At 45.2% G+C, this 27,408-nt stretch overlaps 1 long non-coding RNA gene across 4 annotated transcripts in view; it reads right to left on the bottom strand.

The window, feature by feature from the left end:
* LOC103277889 (uncharacterized) overlaps window positions 1-27,408 on the bottom strand; it is a 35,900-nt gene that overhangs the window by 7,575 nt on the left and 917 nt on the right. For 2 of the 4 annotated variants that reach the window (XR_010002716.1, XR_010002714.1), the window contains exons 2-3: window positions 19,940-20,054; window positions 12,742-18,836 (exon numbers count right to left, since the gene is read on the bottom strand). This is a non-coding gene — a long non-coding RNA (uncharacterized LOC103277889). Of the gene's footprint in view, window positions 1-12,741; window positions 18,837-19,939; window positions 20,055-20,253; window positions 20,383-27,408 lie in introns of those variants that run through there. The other 2 variants (XR_010002715.1, XR_001729980.2) reach the window with 2 other exon arrangements.

The following is a 27,408-nucleotide window of genomic DNA, read 5'->3' on the forward strand; positions in this document are numbered from 1 at the left end:
GCCTGCAGAAGAGAAGGCTGAGAGGAGACATGATAGCCATGTACAAATACGTGAAGGGAAGTCATAGGGAGGAGGGAGCAAGCTTGTTTTCTGCTGCCCTGCAGACTAGGACACGGAACAATGGCTTCAAACTACAGGAAAGGAGATTCCACCTGAACATCAGGAAGAACTTCCTCACTGTGAGGGCTGTTCGACAGTGGAACTCTCTCCCCGGGGCCGTGGTGGAGGCTCCTTCTTTGGAGGCTTTTAAGCAGAGGCTGGATGGCCATCTGTCGGGGGTGCTTTGAATGCGATTTCCTGCTTCTTAGCAGGGGGTTGGACTGGATGGCCCATGTGGTCTCTTCCAACTCTACTATTCTATGATTCTATGATTCTAGCGCCCTAGCTCAAATTGGAATACATTTTCCCTTAGCATCCAGCAGGCGGAGTCCCATATTCCTCAAAGTTCAGGCAGACTATTTAACAGCATCCACCTGGAACCTTTTCAGTATCGCTTGTTTAGAGAAACTCAGACTCTGTACACTATGTTCATTACTTGTTTCACCAACTGATAACAACTACATTTTGTGTAATTGTAGCGCAACCTGACTTGGGGTTATAAAAAAACACTTTTTGTATTGGTTTGAATGTCTGACTACGACTCTGGTCAGACCACCGTTCAATTGTATACTAAGACATGGAAATTCACTGGGTGATTTTGGGTGAATCACATACTCTCAGCCCTAGAAAACACTGCAATAGAATCATCTTAGGGTCATCATAAGTTGGAAGTACAGTAGAGTCTCACTTATCCAACATAAACGGGCTGGCAGAACGTTGGATAAGCGAATATGTTGGATAATAAGGAGGGATTAAGGGAAAGCGTATTAAACATCAAATTAGGTTATGATTTTACAAATTAAGCACCAAAACATCATGTTATACAACAAATTTGACAGAAAAAGTAGCTCAATACGCAGTAATGCTATGTAGTAATTACTGTATTTACGAATTTAGCACCAAAATATCATGATGTATTGAAAACATTGACTACAAAAATGCATTGGATAATCCAGAATGTTGGATAAGTGAGTGTTGGATAAGTGAGACTCTACTGTAACTGGAAGGGGCAAAACCACAAGTCTTCATTCTAAATCAGTAGTTATCAACCTGTGGAACCCCAGATGTTTTGGCCTTCAACTCCAGAAATCCTAGCATCTGGTAAATTGGCAGAGATTTCCGGGAGTTGTAGGCCAAAAACATCTGGGGACCCACAGGTTGAGAACCACTGTCCTAAATGATAAAAGAATATACTACTTTAAAGCAGTGTCACAAGACCAGCCACCCGAATTTAAGTGACACAGTGTTGCAGAGTATTCACACTTCTAACAGAAGTGCTCCTATTTAATGCAACCAACCAAACAAGTCTCACTTTACATGTCTTTGGAAAGTAACATTTTAAGTTACAAGTCTCACAGTCTGCAAACCAGCATTCTGGGATATCTGACAGTGGTTTCAAACTTGTTTATATATGTAGCATGAATGCCCACAGTTTGAATCTCTGCTCGGCTATAAAAAAAAACCTCCTTGGTGACCTTGGGCACAGACACAGAGAGAACAAAACTTGCCTTTCCCTGCTTACTCACTCTGTGGGATCCCCCGACAGATTAATCCTGTATGGAACATAGCCCATGATAGGGAAAGGCGGCTTAACTCTAAGATTATTTTCAATGGAGTTACATTTTTGAAATTCTGATTATGCACCCTTTATTGCAGGGGTGGAACATTGCTGGCCAAAGTTGAGGCATGTTGGGAATTGCACCCCAACGATCTCTGAAGGGTCACACAGTTCCCTCCTCTGCCTCATCAGGTGCTCAAGAGGTGGCAATTGCAGGACCAGAGGTAGCCATGCAGTGTCTATAACAACTGTCATGCTAGCCGTTGAAGCTGGTTTGTTAAAAGGTGCTTACTGTGTGCTTTCTTCCTTCAATTCTAGTTTAGCACATGAAGACTAAATTGAAAATGATGGAAGCTGTCTACAAGACACATCTTCTCTTTAGATATTTGTGGTTTACCTGTGGGAACTCACCCCCCCCCCCAACATATACACACACAGTCTGTTCTCCCAGGTAGAGCAGCAACTCTCTAGAATCCCAACAAGGCATCCTCATGAGTAACAGCCAGTTCAAGATACAGGCTGTGCCCAAGTTATGAACAAGATAGGTTCTATAGGTTGTTCTTAATTTGAATTTGTATGTAAGTCAGAATAGGTACATTTCTAAAGTCTAACTCCAGTCAAAAATATCTATATCTTTTAGCTTTGGATAGAATAGGGGAGGGTTAACACCCCTGTGGTGTTTGTTTTGCTGCATGAAAAACATTGAGGCAATTATCTTAGGTCAATACCTAAACATTCAATGTTATCTAGTTGTTAAAAAAAGATGGTCTTCTTTATAAATATCACTCAGTCTTTTATGGCCTCTCAGCTTCTGCAGAGTCTTTGGAGTACGAACAAATTGTTGAACTCCCCCTCTCTCTGTATAGGGAGACCCAATCAAAGAGATCTTTGTCCCTGTGATAATTGGATTTCGAACACTTTGGTTTGTTGTGGAAACAAGGATTGGTGAGAAAGCTTCAGTGGACACACCTTTTTCCCATGATAACTCTTTCAAGAGTGAACTTCTCTTCGGAGGGGAAGATTTCTCTCACTTCCTGTTGTCTAACCCACATTCTTAACTATGACTCATTTGTAAATTGGATGTTTGTAACCCGAGGACTGCTTGTACCAGACATATATAGCAAGAGTAAACTTTGAGCACTAATTCTGCTACTTGTAAAGCTAAATGCCCAAAATGAGGCTACTGAAACATAAGAGACACTAAGCATGTTTGGGGGAAACTCAGGGTTTGGATAGGTTGAAATACTGTTCAGGGAATAAATACAAGAGAGCTCTCCTGAGCTAGCAAAACAAAAACAAAAAATAACAACCTAATGAGGACTGAGCATGGTCAGAGTGCATTGCAAAATGTTCGAGGAGAGAAAATGGAGTGAGGGGAAAACCATATGAAGACATGGTTGGCTGGGCACACTGAACATGGTCATTTTGTATATCTCATTTTTAAAAGCATAGTCAGGTCTGGCCTCAATGGTGGGCACTAAGAAGCAGCTACTGGTTTTGTGGCATTATGAAAGCCCTGCAAAAGGATGCTTTTCCTTCTGGAGGCATGTGAAGACCTTTTTGTTTTTATCATTTATTTATTTATTTACTACATTTATATCCCACTCTTCTCATCCAAAAGGGGACTCAGAACGGCTTGCAAATTATATGCACATACAATATATTATATTATTAGCATAGCACAATATTAGCATTATATATTACTATACTGAACTATACCACTATACTGTAATATTATTAGTAATATTGCATGTAATACATAACATATAATTAATATTATTATATTGTATTATTATTAGTATATTGTAATACATTATAATATTATGATCAATATATGTATATACAATATATTACATTATTATATATTATTGTATATTATATTGTATATTGGCCGCAGAGCATCAGTTGGTGATGCAGGGAAGGGTTGTTCCAAGAAAGCTCAGGGTCAAGTTAAGATGTGATAGAGACTCTCAAGTGTATAAAGCCAACAAAATTCTGTCACTCAGACCATTCTCTGGGCAAAACCTTGTAAATTACCTCAACTTGTTTTGGCTTTCCCTTCCATACGGCTAACTAAATGTTGATGGATTATTTCTTGCACCGTGTTCCTTCATTATTGAATGAGAATTCAAAATGCCATTTACATATATTGGGATAAACATACACATTCTGTTTGTCCCAGCAATTTAAGGCATAGGTTTATGGCCTGGGAGTGACAAAAGAAAAAGAGAGGAGCTTGGTGGTTCTTTGAAATGAACCAATCTTTATTCCGTGAGATGAAACTGCTACGCAAAGATGCTGCACTATGTTCCTCATTGTCTAGCTTTTAGCTCTTAAGGTAATGTAGCAGAAAAATTCTACATTTTGTATCACTACCAGCCAAGTCAACAGGACTTCAATGGGATTTCTGTGTCTGGTGTAGCATTTCTTGTTTAGAATTTTGTTCATTCAAAATTACAGGTCTTTTATGAATAACTGCACACGAGGAATGGGGTTTTAACAATGTGCTATATTGTCCATATTTTGTCTTTAGGCCCAGGGTGGAAGAAAGATGGGATATGAATAACAATTACTGTTACTGTTACTATCAACAGAAACAGTGATATCAAACAATTGGACCTCGATGTCTCAATATATACAAAAAATATATATAATAAAAACTGTGGCTCTGCCAAAACTCAGTGAGTTAGTATGACTTTTATTTCACAGTAATCCTTTGTATGAATTGTTTCTGGAATCACACCCAGACCCCCTTCTTCTAATCTCCATAATGAACTGGGAGATGTAAGGGGAGCACAAAATAATAATAATAATAATAATAATAATAATAATAATAATAATAATAATAATAATCTTTATTTTTATATCCCGCCCCATCTCCCCGAAGGGACTCGGGGCGGCTTACAACAGGGACAAGCCCGAAAACAACAACACAAGACATTTGACCAAAAACATTCCAATGATTCACAAAATAAATAATAAATACATTAAAATCCAAGCAATAAAATCAGAGAATTAAAAACAAACCAGCGGGGACAGGTTTCATAAAGTGCTGTGTCATGGAAATGAGTGATAAAGTGCCGTATGCCCTTAAAACAGAGGGAAGCATTCTAATGCCAGCTGTATTGGGCCTGTTCATTCAAACACGCTCTGGAACATCCATGTTTTTAATTCCTGGCGGAAAATGGGCAGGGAAGGAGCTAACCTGATCTCCTTAGGGAGAGAGTTCCAGAGCCGGGGGGCCACTGCCGAGAAGGCCCTCTCCCTCGTCCCCACCAGCCGCATTTGAGACAAAGGCGGGAGCGAGAGGAGCGCCTCCCCGGATGATCTCAGGGCTCGCGTTGGTTCGTAGGAGAGGAGGCGATCACGGAGATAGGCAGGTCCTGAACCGTTTAAGGCTTTATAGGTAATAACCTGCACCTTGAATTGGGCCCGGAAACTTATCAGTAGCCATTGGAGCTGTTTAAATAGGAGGGTTGACCGCTCTCTATAATTTGCTCCTGTTATTAATCTGGCTGCTGATCTCTGAACCAACTGAAGTTTCCGAACCGTCTTCAAGGGCACCCCCACGTAGAGTGCATTGCAGTAATCCAACCTGGAGGTGACTAAGGCGTGGACCACCATGGCCAAGTCAGACTTCACGAGGTACGGTCGCAGCTGGCGCACAAGTTTTAGTTGTGCGAAGGCCCTCCCAGCCACCGCCGACACCTGAGCGTCAAGCGTCAGCGATGAGTCCAGGAGGACCCCCAAGCTGCGGACCTGTGCCTTCAGGGGGCTACCGTCAAGCACAGGTAGCCACCCTATGCCCTGATCGGCCGCACGACTGACCTGGAGGACCTCTGTCTTGTCAGGATTAAGTCTCAGCTTATTCACCCTCATCCAGTCCATCACAGCGGCCAGGCACCGGTCAAGGATCCGAGGGGCTTCCTTGGAGTTTGGTGGAAAAGAGTAGTAGAGTTGAGTGTCATCTGCATAGAGATGGCACCCAACTCCAAAACTCCGGATGACCTCCCCCAGCGGTTTCATGTAGATGTTAAAAAGCAAGGGAGACAGAATAGAACCTTGCGGGACCCCACAGGTCAGTGGCCAGGGGTCCGAGCAGGAGTCTCCCAGCTTCACCAACTGGGAACGGCCCTCCAGGAAGGAGCGGAGCCATTGCAAAGCAACACCCCCAATACCCATTCCGGACAGCCGTCCCAGAAGGATACCATGGTCAATGGTATTGAAAGCCGCTGAGATGTCCAAGAAAACCAACAGGGTCACACTCCCCCTGTCAAGTTCTCTGCAGAGGTCATCCACCAAGGCGACCAAAGCCGTCTCCGTACCATGACCGGGTCTGAACCCAGACTGCGATGGATCCAGATAGTCGGTCTCTGTCAGGAACCCCTGGAGCTGCGAGGCGACCACCCGCTCCAGAACCTTGCCCAAAAAGGGAAGGTTTGAAATTGGCCGGTAGTTGTTAAGAACCGACGGGTCAAGGGAGGCCTTTTTCAGGATCGGTTTAACCAATGCCTGCTTTAAGGTAGATGGGAAAAGTCCCTGATCCAGTGAGGCGTTTATTATCACCACGAACCAATTTGCCAACCCCCCGCTGGCAAGTTTTATTAGCCAAGATGGGCAAGGGTCTGAAGCGCATGTGGTCGCTCTCACAGCTCCAAGGATCCCCTCAACGTCATCAAGGTGAACAATCTGAAACGAATCCATTAACACTGGACAAGCAGGTGCCTCAGTCACCTCCACAGGTACTGCATTAAGGCTGGTGTCTAAGTCAGAGCGTATCCGAGCGACTTTGTCTGCAAAGTGATGGGCGAACTCGCCACATCGAGTTGTCAGGTGGTAAGGGGCAGCCTCCCCATCACAAGGGTGGAGGAGCTCTCCCACCACCCGAAACAACTCAGCTGGTCTGTTTGTTGCAGACGCAATGCGGGCAGTCGAGAAAACTCCTGGCTGCCCACAATGCCATGGAGTAGGCCCTAAGAGAGGCTTTAGCCCGTGCTCGGTCGGATACGTCCTGAGATCTGCGCCAGATGCACTCCAGTCTCCATCTCGTCCGCTTCATCATGGCCAGCTCCTCAGAAAACCAAGGAGCTGACCTGACTCTGCGAGACGATAGGGGACGTTCAGGGGCGATCATGTCTACTGCCTTGGCCATTTCGGTGTTATAGAGATCAACCAAGACTTCGACAGGATCACCAGCCGCCATGACGGGAAAATCCCCAAGAGACATCAGGAATCCATTTGGATCCATAAGTCTCCTGGGGCGGACCATCTTAATCGGTCCACCACCCCTGCAGAGGGTTTGAGCTGTGGTTAGTCTAAAACTGACCAGATGATGATCAGTCCATGACAATGGAAGAATGTTTTGCTCTTCCACACTGATTTTTCCTCCGTCCACAACAAAAACTAGGTCTAACGTGTGTCCTGCCTGATGAGTTGGTCTAGAAATCATTTGGGACAGGCCCATGGCCGTCATGGCAACCATGAAATCCTGTGCTGCGCCAGAAAGGATGGACTCCGCATGGATATTAAAGTCTCCCAAGCACCACAAGGTGCTGAGGCTCCAACACCAAGCTGGAAACCACCTCGGCGAGCTCAGGCAGCGAGACTGCTGTGTCGCGGGGTGGTCGGTACACAAGCAGAATCCCCAACCTGTCTGTCAGGATCCAGGCTGCAGAGCACCAATAACCTACACAGAGGCCAGATTCTATCTTATATCTTTATTAAAGAAATATATAAAGTCAATAAAAACAAGTGAAGAATATAGTTCAGAAGCAGACCTTTCAGATGAGGTCAAATATAGTCCAGAAATGTATTGTCCAATATAAGATATTAGAGTCCAAAGTTATAATCCATTAACCGAAACACACACCTTGCCAAGCAATAGTGTGGGGAATGACAGGGTCTTTAAAGTCCAAAGTAGCTTGACCACAAGGCTGGAAAATAGACTTGATTCTTGGCTAGATCAAAGCTTGAAACAAGGCAAACATGAAACAAGAACTGAGTCCAAAGAAGTCCATGAAACAAGGCAAGGCTGGAAACGTGATCCGTGAAACAAGGCAAGGCTGGAAACTTGATCCGTGAAACAAGGCAAGGCTTGGAACTAGATCCGGGAAACAAGGAACTGGGGTACGAAGTCCACACACGATCTCTCTCCTCAAGCTGAACAATTGACTCCGCAAGGTTCCCCTTGCGGCAAAACCCCTATATAGAGTCTTGTTTTCCCGCCAACAGAACACTTTCCCTGGAGAACAAGAAGCGAAACCCAACTCTGTCCAGATGCATGACTCCTTAGAATTTCCCAAGGGAAGCAGACCTAATCAGCTAGTTGTTTGGCCGCAATTCTGAGACTCCGGCGATTTGCCTCCCTGACTCCTCTATCTCTATTATAATTGTCCTTTCGGGAAAACGGGGGGGAATTCTGCCCAAGGCTTGTTTGGTTAACTTCCTGAGGACAAACATCCTCCAGGTGGCGAGGCTCCGATTCAAGCTGAACCGGTGGAAATCCCATGTTTTCCTCCTCATCTGCCACAATAGTACTAGGAACGGGACTACAAGGCCCATGAGACATCACACTATCCCCCTCCTCAAGGCCCCTCTCCAACATGGCCCCTCTCCTCGAGTCGCGGGGCCGCGGCTTGGCAGGGTAGGCCTGATGGAAGCGGCGGACTAAGTCGGGGGCATGGACTGTGGAAGCGTCTTCCCAAGAGCGTTCTTCGGGGCCAAAACCCACCCAGTCAATGAGATACTGAAGGCGGCGGCGATGAAAGCGAGAATCCAAAATGTCCTGAACCTCAAATTCGTCCTCCCCGTCCACCAAAACAGGGGCGGGGGCCGGCCGGTCCACATCGGGGCGTACCCCATCCGCTGGAAGGAGCAGGGAACGATGAAACACTGGATGAATGCGCATGGAGCGCGGAAGTTGGAGTTTGAAAGTCACGGGGTTAAGTTGCGCCACCACTGGGTAGGGACCAATGAAGCGGGCATCTAACTTCCGGCAAGGACGGTGGGAGGGCAAAAAGCGAGTGGACAACAGAACCCGATCTCCTACCTTGATTTCAGGGCCCGGCTGGCGATGGCCGTCAGCGTGGCGTTTATAGTCCTCGGCTTGATCCAGTTGTTGGTGCAAGAGTTGTTGCACCGCTGTAAGTTCTTGCAGCCAGTCCTCCGCTGCAGGGACTTCTGAAGTTTCAATGACAGAAGGGAAGAAACGTGGATGGAAGCCGTAGTTTGCAAAGAACGGGGTTTCTTTAGTTGAAGCCTGGACACCATTGTTGTAAGCAAACTCCGATAGAGGTAATAGGGAAGCCCAATTGTCCTGTTGATAGTTTACATAACAGCGAAGGTATTGTTCCAGAGTGGCATTGGTGCGCTCAGTTTGCCCATCCGTTTGGGGATGGTGAGCTGAAGATAGACGAGAGTCTATGCCCAATAGTTTCTGTAGTGCTTTCCAGAAACGAGAGGTGAATTGAGATCCACGGTCAGTGACTAAACTCTTGGGCAATCCATGTAGCCGGAAAACATGCTGAAGGAATAAATCTGCAGTCTCTTTGGCCGTGGGGAGACCATCGCAGGGAATGAAATGGGCCAACTTGGTAAAAAGGTCCACCACCACTAGTATCGTGGTAAATCCAAGGGAGGGTGGTAGGTCAGTGATAAAATCCGCGGAAATTATCTCCCATGGGCGAGATGGAGTAGGAAGGGGATGCAGTAGCCCTGACGGCTTCTCCCTTCTTGTCTTGGAACGCTGACATACCGGGCAGGTATTGACATATTTCTCCACATCCTTGCGGATCTTGGGCCACCAGAAATCTCGTAGGATCAAGTGCATGGTTTTGAAAAGTCCAAAATGCCCTACTGGCTTGCAGTCATGACACAGATGAAGTGCCTTTTCTCTGCCTGGACCTGGAGGGATGTAAACATGATTCCTGTAGCATAGTAGCCCATCCTTAAGTGAGAAAGGGAAACGTAGTCCTTGGCGAATCTGTTCTTGAGCCCAGGCATCTGCCTGCTGACTGGCTCTAATTTCTTGAGCGCAAAGGGGTTCTGGGTTAGAGGGAGTTGGTTCAATTGAAGTGGATTTGGTGTTTCCCACTGTGAGCGTGGCAAAGTTTTCGGGCTGCAGCAATTGAGATTCGGAGGTCTCTCTGCGTCCTGCAGCATACTCTGGTTTCCGTGATAGAGCATCTGCCTACTTGGTCTGAGCCGGGGTTACATAATGGATCTGGAAGTCAAAACGTTCAAAGAATAAAGCCCAGCGCTGCTGCCTTTGATTTAGCTTTCGTGCGGTCCTTAGGTGTTCCAAATTTCGATGATCAGTATGAACCTCAATGGGAAATTTGGCCCCTTCTAACCAATGTCTCCAATTTTCAAAGGCTGCCTTTATGGCCAAAAGTTCTTTCTCCCAAATAGTGTAATTTCTCTCTGGGGCTGTTAGTTGACGGGAGTAATAGGCACAAGGATGAAGATGTTCTCCTACTGGCTGCATGAGTACAGCCCCAATTGCCACATCAGAGGCGTCAGCCTGCACAACAAAAGGGGTTTTAGGATCAGGGTGCTGTAGAATTGGCTGGGTCGTGAATAACTTCTTTAGTTGCTGGAACCCTTTCTCTGCTTGCTCCGTCCAGCGGAAAGGCTGTTTCCCACGGATGCAGCTGGTGATTGGGTCAGACCAGTGGGCGAAGTCTGGGATGAATTTGCGGTAGTAGTTTGCGAACCCCAAGAAGCATTGCACTTCCTTCTTGTTGGTTGGCGCCCGCCATTCCAATACTGTTGAAACCTTTGCCGGGTCCATGGAGAGCCCTAGTGGCGAGACGCGGTATCCCAGGAAGTCTACCTCTTGTAGATCAAAGGCGCATTTTTCTAACTTGGCATATAGTCCATGATCCCGCAATCGTTGTAGCACCATTCTGACGTGTTGCTCGTGTTCCGATTGTGATCTAGAAAACACCAAAAAATCGTCCAAATATATGATCAAGAACCGATCTAGATAATCCTGGAAGATATCGTTGACAAAATGCTGGAATGTTGCGGGAGCTCCGGATAATCCGTAATTCATGACTAGGGACTCAAATAATCCGAATTTGGTCTGGAAGGCGGTTTTCCATTCGTCCCCTTCTCTGATGCGAACTAGATTGTAAGCCCCCCGGAGATCCAGCTTGGTGTAAACCTTGGCCCCTCGGAGCCGGTCTAATAGGTCTGAGATCAAAGGCAGGGGGTAGCGATTCCGCTTCGTGATATTGTTCAATGCTCTATAGTCCACAACCAAGCGTAGGTCCCCTGACTTCTTTTTCACAAACATCACTGGGGAAGCAGCTGGGGATTGAGAGGGTCTGATGAACCCCTTGCGAAGGTTTGACTCTATAAACTCCCTGAGATCTTCTTGCTCTGGTTCAGTCAGGGAGTAGAGGTGTCCTCGCGGAATCGGGGCCCCCTCCACCAAGTCAATGGCACAGTCGTAGGGTCTATGTGGGGGTAGTTTCTCGGCTTCCTTTTCATTGAAAACATCCCAAAAGTCCGAATATTTCTTGGGCAAGGTGATGATGGGCTCAGCGTCCGTGGCATGACAGATCTTGGCTACTAGACAATGGTTTTGGCAATATCTTGAGGCAAACTGTAGTTCTCTGTTGGACCAGGAGATGTTTGGGTCGTGGAGTGTCAGCCATGGAATTCCCAAAATCACAGGGAAGTGGGGAACCTCGGTAACAAAGAAGGAAATTTCTTCCATGTGTTCCCTTATCCACATCCTGGTGGGTTCAGTCCATTGGCTTACTGGACCTGTCTTTAGGGGACGGCCATCTATGGCCTGCACCACCCGGGCATTCTTGAAATCATGATATTGTAATCCCAGAGAGTCGGCATACTCTCTATCGATGAAGTTGTTTGTTGCCCCTGAGTCTATCATGGCATCGATCATGACGGGTCCTTTTTTCACTGACCACAGCGTGACCACCAGGAGAAATAGGACCCCGGTTTGCGGCTCTTGAGTGGGGTTTTTGACCGGGTTGGCGAGCCTCTCTACGCCCGGTCGCTGGCTTCCCCCGCCGGCTTTGCTCCAGCCGCCTCGGCCGTCTCCGTCTCCGCGGAGGACGCCGCTGCCAGACGGGCGGCGGGCTTCCTTTTGGCTGGACATTCTCTGGCGAAGTGGCCCCCGTTCCCGCAGTACCAACACAGATTCAAACGTGGCCTTTTCGGCAACATCTAGTCTGGGGCGCACATTGCCCAACTGCATCGGTTCCTCCTCGCTTCCCATGGGGTTTGGGGCTGGCGGTGGGGATCTCCATACTGGACCTGGTTGAACACTGGCAGAAGCGGGGGGTTTCACTCCGGCTCTTCCACTCTGGCCTCGGAGCCACTGTTTTTTGTTGGCTATTAGGGCTTCGGCTCGTAAACACTGGTTGATGAGTCTCTCAAGAGTCCCTGGAGGATCCACCTTAGAGATCTCTTCCTGCATCTCGAAGTTGAGGCCCTCGCGAAACTGTCCTCTAAGGGCTATATCGTTCCAGCCGGTGCTCTGAGCCAGCACCCGGAACTCGGCTATGTACCGGGACAACGGCCTGTCCCCTTGGAAGAGACGCCGGAGTTTATGGCCGGCTGCCTCCTCGTCGTCTTCGATCCCCCAGGTCTTTATAAGGTGATTCAAGAAATTTTGCGCAGAGCTTAGGTGCGTGGAACCTGCATCAAACAGCGCCGTCGCCCAATTGGCCGCAGGCCCATCTAGGAGGCTGTAGATCCACGCCACCTTGACATCTTCTTGAGGAAACTCAGCTTGGCGGGCTTCTAAGTACGCCTGGCATTGGCGACGGAAAACATGAACCTTGGAGGCTTCTCCAGAAAACTTGGTTGGTAGCGCTAGGGCAGGGAGACGCACTCCGCGTTCCTTCAAGCCCAGTATTTCTCCCTCCTGCGTTCGGAGAGTATCACGGATTTTATTGAATTCTTCTTGGGAAATGGTGTAACTGGCCGGTTGAGCCTCCGCTCCGGTTCCTGTAGACATTCTGGCCTTAGGTTGTTTGGTGCTTAAGGTGGCGGAGTCAAACTGTCAGGATCCAGGCTGCAGAGCACCAATAACCTACACAGAGGCCAGATTCTATCTAATATCTTTATTAAAGAAATATATAAAGTCAATAAAAACAAGTGAAGAATATAGTTCAGAAGCAGACCTTTCAGATGAGGTCAAATATAGTCCAGAAATGTATTGTCCAATATAAGATATTAGAGTCCAAAGTTATAATCCATTAACCGAAACACACACCTTGCCAAGCAATAGTGTGGGGAATGACAGGGTCTTTAAAGTCCAAAGTAGCTTGACCACAAGGGCTGGAAAATAGACTTGATTCTTGGCTAGATCAAAGCTTGAAACGAGGCAAACATGAAACAAGAACTGAGTCCAAAGAAGTCCATGAAACAAGGCAAGGCTGGAAACTTGATCCGTGAAACAAGGCAAGGCTGGAAACTTGATCCGTGAAACAAGGCAAGGCTTGGAACTAGATCCGGGAAACAAGGAACTGGGGTACGAAGTCCACACACGATCTCTCTCCTCAAGCTGAACAATTGACTCCGCAAGGTTCCCCTTGCGGCAAAACCCCTATATAGAGTCTTGTTTTCCCGCCAACAGAACACTTTCCCTGGAGAACAAGAAGCGAAACCCAACTCTGTCCAGATGCATGACTCCTTAGAATTTCCCAAGGGAAGCAGACCTAATCAGCTAGTTGTTTGGCCGCGATTCTGAGACTCCGGCGATTTGCCTCCCTGACTCCTCTATCTCTATTATAATTGTCCTTTCGGGAAAATGGGGGAGAATTCTGCCCAAGGCTTGTTTGGTTAACTTCCTGAGGACAAACATCCTCCAGGTGGCGAGGCTCCGATTCAAGCTGAACCGGTGGAAATCCCATGTTTTCCTCCTCATCTTCCACAATAGCACTAGGAACGGGACTACAAGGTCCATGAGACATCACACTGTCCCGGTTTCCAACTCTCAGATAGACACAATCAAACCCAGAAGATTGTGGAACGGGGCACCTGGTCAGAGAGATGGAATCTTGATAGACCACCGCAACCCTGCCTCCCCGCCCCCCAGACCTGGCCTGCTGGTGCACCCCGAAACCCGGAGGACACAGCTGGGTGAGATTGACCCCTCCCAATTCATCCAACCATGTTTCGGTGTTGCATGTCAGATCCGCTTTTTCATCCAGGATTAAATCCTGGATGGCCGTTGTTTTACCATTTACGGATCTGGCATTTAACAGCAGGACCTTGAGTCCAGGGGGACCGTCATGTAGGCTATCTGAGCTATCTCTCCTCAGGGTCGCAAGGACTCTTGTGCGCTTCTCCCTGGGTTGATAGAACTGATCGCGCCCTCTCCTACCCCACACAACCCCGATAGTGTTCCCTGGGCTCTGGAACTCTCCCCCCTCCCCATGGATGGGACTAGCAGGTGTAAGGTCTGAGGAGGTTAGTCAGCTCTCTGATTCTAACGAACCAGTAAGGATATTACTAAAAAGAGAAGCTGACGGGGGAAATTCATATATTGATTGCTGAGAGATGTCATTTCGAATGTTTGAAGTAAGTGGAGGAGAGCTATTCGATGATGATAACCATAGAATGGGAGGGGTCTTTTCTTGTAAGGGAGTTGAGGCCTGTATTGGACTAACGGAATCTCTCATAGAGATTTCCTGTGATGGACCTGGTGGGCTTTTGGGACGACTTGCATTCCCAGTGCCTAATTTGAGTCCTGGGATAAGGGGGTGAATAATTCGGTCTCTAACCACTCTTTTAATATAAATGCCCCAGATGTTTAATTGAGGTTTATGAGCCAGGATCTCTACAGGTAGTAAAATGTCCTCAAATGTTATTAAAAGGATTGAAGAGCGATCCTGGCTATGATAATCTCTACGGAGCCAATTGATGTTACTAATTTTGACCTCCGCAGGGCTTTTTCTTAAAATCTGGCCCAAGGACCTCCTCACTGATCTGTGAGAGCACCATCTGCCCCTGTTTAGTTGGAAATCGGTGATCTGGATTGCCAGCATATTGGGGTGTAAGGACCATTGTTCTTGTAAAAGGTCAAGTTGTTGGCCATCTGAGGTGGGAAAATTTCCTTTAAGCTCTTCTTGTAGGAGGTCCTCAGAGGGCCTTAAAGCTGCTCCCTCTTGCCCATTCCCTTTTCCTCGTAGTTCCTCCCCTCCCAATTCACAGTCTAACTGCACAACATCCTCCTTTCCCTGTCTATCCTCCCCACCTTGTCCCATCCTAACTCCAACCCAGGATTGGTTGTCTCTGATTGAATTTGAACCCCGCCCATCTTCTAGGTTCCATGAGCAGCATTCAGGTGTCGAACTTCTTAACAATAATGAAATTCCCGTAAAAAGAAGATCAAGTTTCTTAATCATAGAATCTAAATTTTGAAAAAGAAAAGAAAACGATCTTCCTAATAACTCACATAGATTAGATAACTCCACATTCCTAAACTCTTCAAAATTATCCATGTTCCAAGTTCTTCTCACTCCGTTCTACAATATCTTCTTCTCTATCCCTCTTAATAACAATCCAGTCCGGTTCCAATTATTCCACTCTATTCCCAACTTCCTTCCTCATTCAGACCTTTCGGCCATACCTTCTTTCAGCAACTTCCACACACCCTCTTATCGATTAATCTTCCTAGGGTTATCTCATTTATGTTAACAAGGATTTCTTGGCCCCAATTTCTAGTCTGTATTATTGGCACTATCTTCGGATCAATGATTAGTCTATCCTATAAACTCTTATTCCCAACTCTGACCCCAAAATTCAATCTCTGATTACACAAAATAATAAATTAAATGGCACAACATATAACAAATGATATATATAAAATTTTGATGTGAGAACTTCTCTCCTTCCTGTGAAGACAGCAATGGCAGCGGGTGGAAGCTCTAACAGGCAGTTTATATTACCAAACACCAATTCACAGGTCTTATTATTTGTTGGCAAGTATCTTCCTAAGCCGATAGTCTCCTCAGTCAGCTACAATTGTGTCCACAAGATGGTGTTGGGCACAGGTACACAGTGCGTCCGAACGTCAAGCTGGCAACAGGCCTCGCATCAGCCCATAATGAAGGTCCTTAGGGGGATAGGCAATGTAAAAGGTGGACAGCAACCCCAATGCTGCCAACAGCGATGGTAAGCTGTAGTTCTTAAAGGCCGCGTCAAAATTGCAATGTTCAAAATTGCAATAGCGATGTTCCAGTGGTCAGATTACCCCTACAGCAGCAAGGTGGAAACGCTGGAGGGTACCAAGGCAGTCAGGGCAGCAACAATGCCGAAATGTCTTTGAGTCAGAGTTTCTGGGGCTGTTTCCTTATTTTCTTGATATTGTCTGAGATATTGATGAGAACAGCTTGGCTACCATGCCTAAAGCACCCATTATGTACTTTAAACTAACCCCATTGTTCCCACTGGAGACAGCCATTAAGCTCATCAAGGACTAATTACCCAAGGCCACACCTTTCAGATCCACGCCCCTTAAAACTGACTGACACTTCAATTACTCCAATGACACTTTATGAATTTACTGTCATATGAAGAGCCAACCAGTGATGATGTCCATGGAGTTCTGAGCCACTGAGAATGCAGATCCTAGCTGGACAGTTTCTGAGCCAATCAATTGCTGGTGCAAGTTTCTTGAATAGCTGTCAAATGATAAAAATGCTCTGTATTTTCATTTGTGTTATGTCAGTGCTTCCTTTGCTGACATCCTCTTTGGCAAATGAGAATAAACATCTATTTTTGCCTTCTACATGTCTGTGTCTGATTTGGCCTTCTGGGAAGCCAGACATGCCAGGCCGCCAAACCTGTGGTTTTAGCAGAACTGAAATCACTCAATAAGGGGGAAGACCTGAGAAGTATTACTTCAGCTGGCTTGGAATACCATGTGCCTTAGCTTTGCTGTGGTTTCAGGTGCACATCTTTTTTTAAAAAAAACTAGGCAGCAAAACATCCTGAGCTGGTCATGACCTAAATCATGAAGGAAGCAATGGAAGTAAAAAACAAGCTTGACTGGAAAGACAGATATGAGATGAAGAAGAAGGAGTTGTGTTGCTTTTCCTTGCCAGGTAGGTCCTTGTGCCAGCAGGGTTGCCAAAGCGAACCTTTGGTTCCTGTACCTTCAATGGTTATGTAGAAGAGGCAATTCAGAAAACATTTATTGTTATCTGTTTGTATAACAAATTACCACTTCTACACAACTATTAAAGGCATAGGATTCATCTCGAGCTTTCACTCTGACAATCCTAGAAAGAGGAGGAACCTTTTACCAAGTAAAGTCAAATAGATTAATGGTAAAACCTTTATGGTTGACACCTCCCGTGCCAGTGAGGCTGTAAATGGCCTTTGGATTTTAGTCTGAACTTTAAAGGAGCTATATAAAATAATGGCCATATTTTTAATTTGGATGTGGCACACTGGGTAGCTCCCTAATAATTCAGACCGAAACTCAAAGCGCATTCAAGACCTCAGTGGTGTGAAGTCATCTACAATCAGGAAGCAGAAAATCTGTTTAAAGAACAGTATAGCAGACAGCAGTTGCCATGCTGGCTGAGTTTGCAAGGAGTTGCAATAAAAGGTAACTTTTCTAGGTTCTGGGGCTCTGTCTCCCTTCAGCCTTTGGGGATGCACAGACATCACAGCCAGCCTGATTAAATCAATCCCCAACATAGTTGCCTCAGTGCTCTTCAGACAACCCCACACACTGTGAAAATGCTTCTGAAATTATTTACGGCCAGCTAATTTAACAGGTCCTCCCCTCCCAGCAGCAACAACTGTACTGTATACATTCCCTTGGACTCCTTCCAGGCAGGCCTTGGCCATTCTTCTGGCTGAGGGAAGGGCTTGGAGGGCTGTAACCCAATCTTGCCTGGGCCCCTTGGTTGAAATGGCAACATTTTAAAAACAAACATGGGCTGTAACTGAAGTCTGTAACCACAACACTCCCTGCCATGCTGCTGCCCTGAAAGCAGGAAGGCCGCCCTATCAACAGAGCTTGACATGGTTACCATATTACAGCTAATACTGGGCTACTCCCCAGCAAAGGCGGCCAGAGGGCTGGAAAAGCACAATCCTAAAGGGTGTCCCTGGTGGCACAGCCAAACCCACAGGGGCCGCAAGACCAGCTGCAGTTTCTTCCCTCAAATCTGGATAATAATCAAGCACGGTATGGGCATGGAAATGGAAAATTGCCCATGCAGTGGGGCACATTCCTGTGGCCACTGCTAAGATTTCCCCCCACTGGGCTTGGAAAGCTTACTTTTTAAAACTAGCATTCCCAGAATCTTCCTGACATGTTTGCTATGGGATTCTGGGAATTACAATCCAAAAAGGTATAGATTAGTTTAGAAATGTTACAGACCATTTGCACACAAAACAAACATGAACAATTTTTAAAAGTATAACATAGAGTAAATCATGTGTAGCTAAAGAATGCTTTAAAAATTCAGTAGCATTATCCTAACAATAACTTTACCAAGCTCTGCTAGCACATTATGCGTGTTCAGGCTTCAGATCCCGGGTATATTTTTTATTATTATTATTATTATTATTATTATTATTATTATTATTATTATTATTATTATTGTATGACACAGCAAACAGAATAGATATGCTGGATTTCGTATCACAAAATCACAAGTCGAACACTTCTCAAGGGTCTAGGATGTATTTTCGGATGATGCGTGCAGATCCCAGTAGGGTGGCTTTTTGCAGATCGTAATTTTGTCAATGTCTATTGTTTCCAAATGCTGGCTGAGATCTTTTGGCACGGCACCCAATGTGCCAATCACCACTGGGACCACCTACACTGCTTTCTGCCAGAGTCTTTGAAGTCCCACAGTAGTTTTGCGTGCTCATATTCCAATACTTTTGCAGGTTTGTGATCCCCTGTAGGTATCACCTTGTCGTGGTGGTGGTGGTGGTGGTGGGGGCTTAACTGCTTCAGTGATGACTGAGAGCTGTGCTGATGGTAGTGTAATTACCAGCAGGTCCAACCAAGCCAGAGAGGCTTCAGGTGAGAAGTGGAACCAAGAGCACCTAACCCATTAGCATTATGGAGAATGAAACCAAAACGAAGTCTGTACTGGCTCGGTCGTCACCCAGGATAAAAAGGACCGCAGTGGATGCTGCTGGTTTTGGACATCCATCGACAAGTGGGCTACAGAATCAAAATACAAATGAACAGTCACAGAAGCGGCAGAAATATACAATGCCAGAAAACCGCACTATTATTATTATTATTATTATTATTATTATTATTATTATTATTATTATTATTATTTTATGGTATGACACAGCAAACAAGATAGATATTCTGGATTATTATTTTATTATGACACAGCAAACAAGATAGACATGCTGGATTTGGTATCACAAAATCACAAGTCGAACACTTCCCAAGTGTCTAGGACTGTGTGATGTATTTTTGGATGATGCATGCGGATCCCAGTAAGGTGGCCTTTTGCAGTTGGCAGATTGTGATTTTGTCAATGTCTATTGTTTCCAAATGCCAGCTGAGATCTTTTGGAACGGCACGCAATGTGCCGATCACCACCGGGACCACCTGTACTGGTTTCTGCCAGAGTTTTGAAGTTCGATCTTGAGGTCCTGATAGCAACTGAGTTTTTCCTGTTGTTTTTTGTCGATGCGACTGTCACCTGGCATGGCAACATCAATGATCCAAATCTTTTTCTTTTCCACAACTGTGATGTCTGGTGTGTTGTGTTCTAGAACTTTGTCAGTCTGGATTCAGAAGTCCCACAGTATCTTTGCATGCTCATTCTCCAATACTTTTGCAGGTTTGTGATCCCACCAGTTCTTTACTGCTGGGAGATGGTATTTGAGGCATAGGTTCCAATGAATCATTTGGACCACATAGTTGTGCCTCTATTATTATTATTATTATTATTATTATTATATTTATTCTGCAGTTTATTTCTCCTGAAGCGGTTCACATAAAAATATTAGCATACAATATAAAATATACAAATATGCAAACACTAAAACAGAATTAAATACAAACAGTATTTAAAAATTCACAGTTAAAAGCCATTAAAAGACATTCAAAATTTTAGTATATCAGAACAGCATAGTATACTAAAACTGCAATCCTATATGGTACATATCTGAGAGGAGGCCCACTGAACATTATTGGGACTTATTTCTGACTAGAACATAGGATTGCCAGGCAAGAGAACAGGCTCAGCAGCTAAGTGTCTAGTTGTAAAAAGTGTACTCATATCTTCTTTAAATTGGGCTTACCATAGTGGTAAGAGTGTTGGAGGTCCAGGCACAGGCTCCTGCAGAGTCAATAAAATTCATGGGTGGATTTGGGAGGCAATTAATCTTTCCCAGCTTGGCCTTTTTCACAGGGCTGCTGTAAAAATAAATTGGGGAGGTGAAAGAAAGATGGCTCAAAGGATGGGAAGTATATACATGTAATTAATAGGCTAGAGCAAATTTTTCGTTATTTCGTTAAATTCGTTAAAAATTCGTTTCGTAAGCACTTTTGAATTAATATTGAACCATCTGCTCACTGCCCTTACAAATATTACGAATTTGAATAATAAAAGTACCTTTTTTCGTTAGTTTCTGATGTCTTCGGATGAAGCTGTAGCCCCTCTGAGAGGAGAAGCCATGTTGGCATGCCTCTCAGCCAATCAGAGCGGAAGAGGGAGGGAGGGAGAAGCGTGGCTATCGATCTGCTAACATTTTAAAAAAATGTTGCTTCAGAAATCCCCAAAAATCAGTGGATGGGTCAAACATTATGAAACTTGATAGGCTAAGAGTACTTAATTTTTGCTTCCATTCTGGCAAATTTCATCATAATAGCTTTCATAATGCAGGAGAACGAAGCCTCTGAATATTGACCATTAATGAAGCAATTCGCCATAACGAGAGAAAAAACTCCATTTCCCAGAAGCCTTAGCAAGCCAATCAAAGTGGAAGGAAGGACAGGGAGGCGTGGCCATCGATCTGCTAACATTTTAAAAAAATGTTGCTTCAGAAATCCCCAAAAATCAGTGGATGGGTCAAACATTATGAAACTTGATAGGCAAAGAGTACTTAATTTTTGCTTCCATTCTGGCAAATTTCATCATAATAGCTTTCATAATGCAGGAGAACGAAGCCTCTGAATATTGACCATTAATGAAGCAATTTGCCATAACGAGAGAAAAAACTCCATTTCCCAGAAGCCTTAGCAAGCCAAATCAAAGTGGAAGGAAGAAGGACAGGGAGGCGTGGCCATCGATCTGCTAACATTTTAAAAAAATGTTGCTTCAGAAATCCCCAAAAATCAGTGGATGGGTCAAACATTATGAAACTTGATAGGCTAAGAGTACTTAATTTTTGCTTCCATTCTGGCAAATTTCATCATAATAGCTTTCAAAATGCAGGAGAAGGAAGCCTCTGAATTTTGACCATTTATAAAAGCATTGGGCTGAAGCAAACGTTTCTCCAATAGTACTATGCCCACTTGCAAACTACAATTCCCAGGTGTTCCAGGCCCTCTCTCCTCTTAACATTCCCCACCCCCTTTTGTCCTCACTTAGAATCATAGAGTCATTGAACAGTAGAGTTGGAAGAGACCTCGTGGGCCATCCAGCCCAACCCCTTCTGCCAGGCAGGAAGACACCATCCAATCCCTCCCAACAGATGGCCATCCAGCCTCTGCTTAAAAGCCTCCAAAGAAGAAACCTCCACCACAGCCCGGGGAGAGAGTTCCACAGCTGAACAGCTCACAGTGAGGAAGTTCTTCCTAATGTTCAGGTGAAATCTCCTTTCCTGTAGTTTAAAGCCATTGTTCAGTGTCCTAGTCTGCAGGGCAGCAGAAAACAAGCTTGCTCCCTCCTCTCTATGACTTCCCCTCACATATTATACATCATGTCTCCTTTCAGCCTTCTTTTCTGCAGGCTAAACATGCCCAGTTCTTCAAGCCACTCCTCATAGGGCTTGTTCTCCAGACCCTAGATCATTTTAGTTGCCCTCCTCTGACCATCTTGACCAAACTTTCATACAGTATGTGAATTCTTGGAAGGTATGAGAAGTTTAGAGAGAAGGAGGGAGGAAGAGGTTTGAATTTTGGATTCCAATTGTGGCTTGATTCCCCACTCTACCACCCACTTGGGCAAGTCACACACTCTCAGCCCAGAAAAGCCAATGGAACAGGAAATAGCACTTTCAAACCAGGAACTAATTTCCTTATTCAGAGGCTGATGGCCATCTGTCGGGAAGGATTTGATGGTGTACTATGATTTCTGTTCCTGGGTGATAAATGTCATTTCCTAATTGGTTCTGTCATAGAAACATGGCAAAATCTATGACACTGCCTGAACTTTGTGCAAGCGACATGGATGGAACATATTATGCTTTGGTCCACCAATTTAACAAAGTTTCAGCCACAAAAACAAAGTTTCTGAAGTAGAACAATGACTTTCACAGTAAAGACAACCCAATGAAACAGGAAATAAGACTTTCAAACCAGGAACAGATTTCTGCAATTATTAAAAAATGGTTTATTATAAAAGCTATGAAAATTCGCCAAAAATCAGAGGATAAGGGAAACGTTCCAAATTTTGGTGAGCTATCAGTGTTAAATGTGTTCTACCACTGTACCAAGTTTGAAGAAGATCACTCAAAAAATGAGGGCAGGAGAGTCCTGTAAAATATCCCCTCATACTGTTTTTTTTTGGCCACTGCGCATGCGCGTCCGCCATTAACGAATTAATTTAGAAAATAATGAATTTTCGTTAATTTCAAATTTTTTGGGGGGCAAAATTCAGAAATGACATCAGAAACGAAACGCTGGCGCCCCCTACTTTTGAAACGAGTTTAGAATCAATTTTTTCATGGATCGCTCAAGCCTAGTAATTAATAAGATAAAGGCAATGATAACCTTCCTTGGACTTTTAAAGAGAGGTGGATTGCAATACAACCAAGTGACTTGAAGGAAGATTGACTTGCAAGAGGCAAAACTGAAATGAAACACAAACTTCATCTTGCACAGAAAGGTAATGCCAATTACGAATAAAAACAGAATCTTCATGGCTCCATAGCAGAGATAGTCTTGACCACTCACCTTTCTTTGTAAAACATTTTCCTGCGTATATCTTCCCTGCTGAAAACTGGAAAAGATAGTCAATGATTTTCTGCTGTGATTCTATTTAGGAGGTTTTTAAAAAATATTGTGGCAGGGTAAAATAAAGCCCAGCTGCTTTGTGGTTATTGTTTTGTTTTGTTTTTTTGGTTGATCATTCTTTGCCTGATTTGTTTGAATGTTGAAGGATTCCAGAGGATTTGGGGGCATCTGCAGTGTGGAAAAAAGTCTTGCTGTATTTTGACCACTCTTGTATTTTTACCTGTTTTTCAGAAAAGGTAAAAAAATGGCTAGTGACAGCCAGAAGGTGCTATATGATAGTAGCTTGAGTTTCAGACTTCCCAAATTGGATGGAATTATTGCCTTTATGAGAACAGGTGAACATTAGCGAGTAGTCCAGTTGCCTTATCATCATGTTTCGAAAAGCTTTTCCTCCTTGAACTGCTATATATAGGAAGGTGCCCTTAAAGGGAAAGCAAGTCTTTTATATGCTTTTCCTTATCAGTTGGCACCAAAACCTGTAGGGTCATGCCAGGCCTTGAATCTGCAACTTCCATCAGACCAAGGAGCAGAGATAGTAGTCAAGGATGACAGAAGTTACAGTCCAGCTACATCTGCAGGACCATGCATTCTTCTGATGCAAACTTACTCAAAATATAAATAGTTTCACAAGAGCAGCTACTGTCTGCCAGTTGGCTTATGCCAAAATAAGGGCTAACTGGATAGCAACCTTGCACACAAACATGTCTATAAGAGTATATGCATAAGCTGGAGCAGGATGTAGATGAAGATAGAAAACAGGCATAGCAATAATTTGCATTCATATATAAAATTGTCTCCTAGTTTAGTTCCTAGTTTGGAAAAGCAAGACGAGGGCAAAATTACTTCCCTTCCCTTGGGGCTTAGCAAGCAGACTGCAAATGTGGGTGTAGGTGAGTAAACACATACCCAAAAGTAGTGGAGTAAGGGCTTTGGGTCTCTCAAATCTGCCTTAGGGCAAAATCCTCACTTTGCCTTAACAGCTCTAGTATAAGCCATGAAATTATCACTTCCAGCTACCCTAATTATTCTTTTGTAATATTTTTTCAGCATTACCTTTAAAATGTCCCAGTTTCTCTGATCTTCTCCCACTTTCTCCTTGGCTTCCTTCAATTTCTGTAAACCAAGCTCAAGCTGCAATTATAGTTTGCAGTCAGTTAACATAATAGGAGGAGAGGAGATGGCAACATTTTGCCCTTCACAGTAAGCTCCAGCAGAAGAACACTGCTGTAGCCTCTCCTAGCTTGTGTGTTCTTCTTCACTGATAACTTTTGCCAATGAATTCGGCTGCTTGCAGTTTTTAAGCTGCTGAAGCTAATCTGAAGTGGAAATACAGCGTTTCTTTGAGCCTGGGGAACCCCTGGCAGTGATCAGCTGGGTGTCAAAGCAATGTGAATACAAGGGCTTGCGTATTCGACATCACCGTCTTGGCTACACGCTAGTGTTGCTTATCCACACGTGCCCATTTTAAACTGAAATGCTGTGGGGTGTGGGATTGTGTGTCTTCAAGTCATTGTCAAATGCTTTTATGGCTGGAAACACTAGTTGGTTGTGGGTTTTCTGGGCTGTATGGCCATGTTCCAGAAGCATTCTCTCCTGATGTTTTGCCTCCAGGCAGGAAGCAGCCATTAAATGCCAATCAAGGTGATGAATTACAACATTCACACTGGCTTCCAACAGACAAGAGTTCTTTCTCCCACCCTGGACCTTCCACAGATATATAAACATCTCTTGCTTAGTTTCCAATATATATCTCACAACCTTTGAGGATGCCTGCCATAGATGTGGGTGAAATGTCAGGAGAGAATGCTTCTGGAACATTGCCATACAACCCAGAAAACTTGTCTTCAAGTTGTTTCCAGTTTATGGCGACCCTAAGGACTTGGCAAGATTTGTTCAGAGGAGATTCTGCTTTTGCCATCCTCTGAGGCTGAGAGAGTGTGGGTTTCCACGACTCATTGGGGATTTGGACCTTAGTCTCCGGAGTCATTGGGTGCATCTACTCTGAATTAATACAGCTTGACACTTCAACTGACATTCTTCTTCTTTATTCATTCAGTCATTTCTGACTCTTCGTGATCTCATGGACCAGTCCACGCCAGAGCTCCCTGTCAGCCGTCACTGGCCCCAGCTCCTTCAAGGTCAAGCCAGTCACTTCAAGGTTACCATCCATCCATCTCACCCTTGGTTGGCCTCTCTTCCTTTTTCTTTCCATTTTCCCCATCTTTTCCAAGCTTTCCTGTCTTCTCATGATGTGGCCAAAATACTTCAACTATTTTATTTATCATGTCAGAAGCGAACTGAGGATACAAGTTGGAATGTATTTGAAAACAGAAATAAAGTTAAAACACCTGGCATGATAACTAAATGCCCTTTGACCCGTAGCTGGCCACTTGGGCTGCCTCTGGTGCTGCTGTGAGAAGGTCCTCCATAGTGCATGGAGCAGGGCTCAGACTGCATTGGAATAGGTGGCTGTGGTTTGCTCTTCTCCACACTTGCATGCCCTGGACTCCACTTTGTAGCCCCATTTCTTAAGCTCTGTGCTATAAAATCATTGGAGTTGTAGTTTTGCATGGTCTTTTGCCATCTCTGCCAAAGAATGCTGGCGCTTCACCAAATTTCAGCTTCCAAGATTCCACAGCATTGAGCCATGGCACTTAAAGTGGTGTCAAACTGAATTTTACACTGTAGGTACACCCATACTGGGTCCTATACCTATTTCTTCTTTCTTACACCCTAAAAAAAAAGTTAATGTGGGTTGCTGTGAGTTTCCGGGCTGTATGGCTATGTTCCAGAAGCATTGTCTGTTTAAAGCAAGTGTGAATGTATCAACTGGCCACCTTCTTTGGTATTGAATAGTCTTTCAGCATTAAGGTCTGGCTGCTGGCAGCTTCAAGGATGCCTGCCATAGATGCAGGCTAAAAGTCGGGAAAGAATGCTCCTAGGAACAAGGCCATACAGCCCGGAAAACTCACAGCAACCCAGACAACACAGACCATGAAAGCCTTGGACAACACAAAAAGTCCTGTAGTGGCCCCAACTTCCTGGCTCCCTCTTCTGGCCCTGGCCGAAATAGTCACCTTCGAATCTGGCTAGCAAGAGCCCCCAGATGGCGTAGTGGACTAAGTGACTTGAAGGTTGGGTTGCTGACCTGAAAGCTGCCAGGTTCGAATCCCACCTGGGGAGAGTGTGGATGAGCTCCCTCTATCAGCTCCAGCTCCATGCGGGGACATGAGAGAAGCCTCCCACAAGGATGGTAAAAACATCCGGGCGTCCCCTGGGCAACGTCCTTGCAGACGGCCAATTCTCTCACTCCAGAAGCAACTCCGGTTGCTCCTGACACGAAAAAAAAAAAAATCTGGCTAGCGGGGGTTTTGTTTTGTTTCGGTTTGGTTAAAAAAAGAAAAGAAAGAACGGCAGACAAGGAAGCGGGGGGGGGGGGGAGCGTTCTGAGGCGCCCCTCTTCTGAGACTTAGGGCGAACAATCGCCAAGTTCCAAGCATGAAGTTCGAGGCGCCGATTGTCAGGTGGAACGTTAGGGTTCCTTAGGAGGCTGTCGGAGTTGGAGACCCCCGTTGAGACCTTGTGCCTTAGCGAGACCCCTCGAGAGCAGGATGGGCTGCTTGGGGAGCAAGATGGGCTGCTGTGGAGCCTGGAGAAAGGTAACATGCACACGAAGAGGGGGGGGGGAGATGGACAGAGGGACGGGGGCGTCGGATTTGTGGGACATTGACAGGAGTTTGCTTCCAAGGGCTGATGGGGAGAAGGTAAGTGTCTCAAGCAGAGCCCACTCCCCAACCCAACTCCTATGGGAGGGGGCAGACTGAGAGGAGCCGCTTCACTTCCACTGGCAAAGTAGCCACAAAGTTCTCCCCACTGTCTGGACTCCCCCAAACAGGAAGGCAGGAGGGGACGGGGGTGATCCCTCTCTTCACCCACTCACCCACCCACTTCCCAGACAAGGAGTTGCCTTTCAAACTCTGGTCCGAAAGTTGAGCGGGGAGTGAGCCGACTTGCAAAAAGTGGCTCAGGAGAGGAAAGAGCTCTTCTTCTGAGGCTGTCGGTCTGTGTGCTTGCATGTCATGCTCCCTTCAACTCCCACAATTTCTAACAGCCTACCGGTAGGCTGTTAGTAATTGTGGGCGTTGAAGTCCAAAACACCTGGAAGGGCCATGTTTGCCCATCCTTGACTTACACTGTAGAATGAACGCAGTTGGACGCGGCTTTAACTGCCATCATGTGTCATGGAATCAGGGAATGTTGTAGGGAGGCAGCAGCACTCTTTGGCAGAGAAGGCTAAAGGGCTTGACAGACTCCCACTGCTGGACCAAATGCTGGACCACTCTAACAACCACCATGTCGGACTACACAGAGAGAGAAGCCACGAAAATCCACAAGCATGTGGACAATTTCAACAGAAGGGAGGAAACCATGAAAATGAACAAAATCTGGCTACCAGTATTTTAAAAAAACCTCTAAAATCAGGACAGTAAATAAAGAACAACACTCAGAAGACAGGGGAATTCCAGACATGACACAATCAGGGCCAGCTAGCACCTCTCAACAAATTATTCCCCCAGGCAGAGTCAGCCAG

The sequence above is a fragment of the Anolis carolinensis genome, chromosome 2 (genome assembly GCF_035594765.1).
Source record: "Anolis carolinensis isolate JA03-04 chromosome 2, rAnoCar3.1.pri, whole genome shotgun sequence".
Classification (NCBI taxonomy): Eukaryota; Metazoa; Chordata; class Lepidosauria; order Squamata; family Dactyloidae; genus Anolis; species Anolis carolinensis.